Source organism: Vicugna pacos, unplaced genomic scaffold (assembly GCF_048564905.1).
Source record: "Vicugna pacos unplaced genomic scaffold, VicPac4 scaffold_19, whole genome shotgun sequence".
NCBI lineage: Eukaryota > Metazoa > Chordata > Mammalia > Artiodactyla > Camelidae > Vicugna > Vicugna pacos.
The window spans coordinates 8,099,589-8,103,689 of record NW_027328740.1 but is presented as its reverse complement, the minus strand read 5'-3'; the positions used below and the strand labels follow the sequence as shown (position 1 = coordinate 8,103,689).

General features: G+C 45.8%; 1 long non-coding RNA gene across 1 annotated transcript; it reads right to left on the bottom strand.

Annotated features, from left to right (window-relative positions):
• Positions 1 to 784: 784 nt before the first annotated feature.
• Positions 785 to 2,583, bottom strand: LOC140693241 (uncharacterized). Its single transcript, XR_012068966.1, has 4 exons — positions 2,509 to 2,583; positions 1,342 to 1,412; positions 1,043 to 1,133; positions 785 to 912 (listed from the first exon to the last, which is right to left on the bottom strand). It is a non-coding gene; the product is annotated as an uncharacterized lncRNA (long non-coding RNA).
• Between the last annotated feature and the right edge of the window lie 1,518 nt (positions 2,584 to 4,101).

Below are 4,101 nucleotides of genomic sequence, written 5' to 3'. Positions count from 1 at the left end.
CGATTTGGAATCAAATGGATTCCTAGTCCGTGATGTAGACTTGTATGTCTTCCAACAGGATGAAGGAATGCCATATTCTAGGCTACGTAGAGAAGAAATGTAAGAAGCCTATAACAAAGGCAAGTAGCTCTGCCAAAGTGTACTAAGTGCAAAAGAGACCGACAGCAAAGTGCACATTGGGGTTGGTTTCATTTCTTGGAATTTCAGCCCCCATGAATCCAATGGATCCATGTCCTGAGAGTGTGGGTGTTTCAGCAGAAATCAGGCGACGCATATGTATTCCGGGTGTACGGATATTATAGGAACATAAGTCTCCTTTAGTGGGTCCCTGTGTACTGTGAACTGTTAGAAAGTTTAAAGACGTGTGAAACCATCAACTGAAAAGGGACACACTTCCCTCCATTGGTACGGTGCATAGAGCTCTGAACAAAAGGAAAGAGGGAAGAAGAAAGGCCCATGGGACGCTAGTGGGTAGAATCACATTTACCTTAGGAACCTCTCGTCGGATGCAGCCCCTCCCCCAACACTGACAAGATGCAGCAGCCATTGGAGATGGCAGTTAGCGGTTGGATTCCAGGTGGAATGTTGGTGTTTACCGCGAGGCTTGTTGTGGCTGTTGGATCCTAGGTAACCGGGCAGAGTTCTGTGGGTGGATCAGTGTGATGGAGGGGCTGCCGCCCTCTGTGGAGCTTGGCTTAGGTCTTTGGTCCGGAAAGCTGTGTAAGTTCGAGATACTGCTGCTGCCCAAAGACCTGAGGTCACAGGTCAGTTTCCAGAACCTGAAAGGGCAGACAGTGGAAGATCTGCCTGTCATCAGCTTACTGGTCAGGCTCCGAGGTACTTTCAGACTTGCCCAGTCCTGGTGAAGTCGACTTTAGGGGAGACACGAAGAGAAGCTGGCCGATAAGCTGGCTGCACGGATTGAGGAGAGATGCGAACACATGGATGAGAGATGTTCTGCTACAATGGAGAATACTGGCGTGGAGACAGCTGTAGAGGATACCAGGCTCAAAAGACATTCATGAGACATATTGAAACTCACTGATACAGGCAGAAACATACGGAGTGCCAACGTGGACTTGAGGAAGTTCCTCAATTCTCTTCTCCAATAACGGGTCCAAGGTCCCTGACGTCTGATGGAGAAGAAATGGCAGAGATGATCAAAACGCTCCTGTTCTTGGAAGAGGTCGTGAGAATCCACACGTCCCAAGGGGCATTCCCAAGCCATTCAGACCAAAATTCAACAAGCCCAGGTAAGCCTTTTCCCAGGTTTGGGCCTAGCTAGTGAGCACTTGCCCTTGCCTCCCCTCCACTCAGGCATCCATTTTGAAGGATCAGTACCTGAGCTGCAATGAAGCCATTACGAGAAGAGCAAGCCCCTCCTAGAATCAGAGTTCCTCCAGCTTCACTCTCTGTGAACAACAGTGAACACCTTAAAGGTCAAATAGTCTCGGCTGAAATAGATAAAATTGAATACTTAGCTCACACCTAGAAACGATGTCCTTCCGCTAGATTCAGCAAATGTTGTGTTTATGTCTTCCCTGGGGTGAAGGGAGTGTGGTAAGTGAGGGGAATCTTTGACTGAACATGAATCTGTATTAGGCTTCAGTTTTTCAAGACAGTGAAGGTAAATAGTACAAGTCAGAAAGTGAACTGAACTGTAAAAGTCGCCAATGACATTAAAGACACAGCTTATGTGGATGGTCTTTCACTTGAGTCAAGCCCCCGGGGGCACTATATCATGGGGTTGCAGACTTGGTTGCGTTAAATGGCTTTAAACTACAGGATCGGATGATTAAGCGTTCTCAACACTGATAGAAAAACACCTGGTTCTCAATAGACTAGCATAACTGCAGCAGGATTCTCCTAGCTAGAATGCCTCTAGGTGCTTTTGGATTCAAACCTAAATGTATATATTTGGTTTGTTTCCTCTTGTATTTTCCTAGAGAGGGATGTTACCCCTTGAAATGCCAACATTGGCCAGTAGGTGTCATTGGGATACAGGGCACCACATGCACAAGTGTATCCAAAGTTGGGGGTTATTCCATGTTTCCAAAAGTTATTTCATGGTTCCTGTTGGTTTCGGAGGCTTCAACCTTAAAGAGCTGACATGACCCCTTGAACAGTTAGGACTGCTAGTTTGCATTCTATCTGTCTAGCTTTTCCTTAGAGCTGACAAAATGTTACCAAAATTGACAAGTCTGGCTTCTAGGTCGATTTAGTGTGTTTCAAAAAATAACTCCATTTTCGTATAACTCCCAAAACATGTAAATGAGTTCTGTTAAACTTCTTAAAGACTGCAAATGGGATATCAACACAATGTCAAAATAGTTGTCTTCGGACAATCCCTCCCACCACGGCTGTATAGAAACAAACAGCTAAGCAAATATCACATTTCTGTGAAATGTATCTGGATTGTGTTGATTCATCGATGCCCAGTTGGCAGAGAAGAAGTGCAACCTGCACTCACTCGCTCCCATGTACAGAGCAATGGAAACATCCACTCACCCAGCCCTTAGCATAGGACACTGGCTGAAGAGAGGTCTGTTACTCCCAAAGACAGGATGAGGCCTCAGGACACCTGGAAGCAGGAGAATGCAAAGCAGGGAATGGAAACCAGTGCAGGTTCGGACCCCTGGTGATGGAGCAACAAGGGTGAAACTCTGTTTAACTTGGACGCACACTCTCAAGCGGACAGGAGACATGGGTTTGAAGGTGATGTGCTGAGATTTACAAGAGTGCACAGCAGATGCTTGGCTGAGAGAACTCAAAGAAACCAGCGCAAAATATCCCCACAGTTAATTCTGAGACCAAGATCCAAGCTGCCAAATTTGAGGTAGCAGAGGCAATGGTCAGTGTGGCATAGAGCTACGGATGATGGCACACGCTGAGTCTCAGGGATCTGGAGTGCGTTGTGGGATGTGGTGGGTCGAATCAAGAGAGCAAACCAAAATGTGTACCAATGATAAAGCATCAAAACTGGTCATGTGGTTGAGATTACCGATATGTCCCATGGCCACACCCAGTGCATCTGCAGGACCAGGGACCAATTGGGCATTTTGCCAATAGAGCACGTGTGGGGCTGAATCAGAGATATCGTTCATCTGGTCTGAGGGATCCAGGGGGCCTTGGTTTTGAAATCAGAATGAAAAGACTTATGATCTGCTACATTCATAACCTGGACTGGGATTATGGTTTGGTTTGAGGCACAGGATACGCAACAGCTGTGTGGTTGCCTTCGTGCACCCGTGCCACAAGGATGAGAGGACAAGGAAGAGTGGTCCAAGTCCACAGCGTTAGAAGAGGAAGCATTACCTACAGCATTATCTCCCTAAAGTGGATGCTATATTTTGGATGGCACCAGCACGGTACGGCACCGAGGACACCAAGGTAGGTCTGCGGGAACATTCCAGCAGGCCCTGATATGTGACATCCATAGATATGCTTCCACTGGTGTTTCTGTAGACAGAGAAGCTCTGAGAAGAACTGCTTTCATTGGGACATTCCCGTGGAACTACAAAGCACAAGCGCACTCTCAGTTTGCTGTTTTGGAAACACTCCAAAATGACATAGAGCAGAATGCAGAGCTGAGAACCTTTAGAAGCTTCATTTCCACAAGAGGAAGTGTCCTGCGCACTTTCAGAATTGTGAGATAAGCATTATCAAAATGATGTTATGCAAATCGAAATAGTATTGGTTTTTCATCAAAAGTAATGCAACAACAGCAATTGGAGATATAACAGACAACACACACAGGAACACGATATGGCATCAATGTCTAGGAGAAATTGTCCGCACAGAAATCCCATGGAATTGCGTAGAGCCAAAAGTCTAAAATTTTCACTTAACAAAGCCCTAGAAGTCCACATTACATACCTGATATTACCTGAACAGAAGAGGTGAAGAAGTACAGTAAAAGAAACAGGAAGTACCATTTTCAGTTCCAAAGATATTGAAGGCCCAAAAGATAAGCTTTCAAACAACTAGACTGCAAAACGCTATCCAGACCATGTGTTGAAAATGGAGGTCAGGAAATCACTGAAAAACCACAGTGTCTCACAATCACATAAGGCAGAATACCGGAAAAGGGGAAGAGAAAGT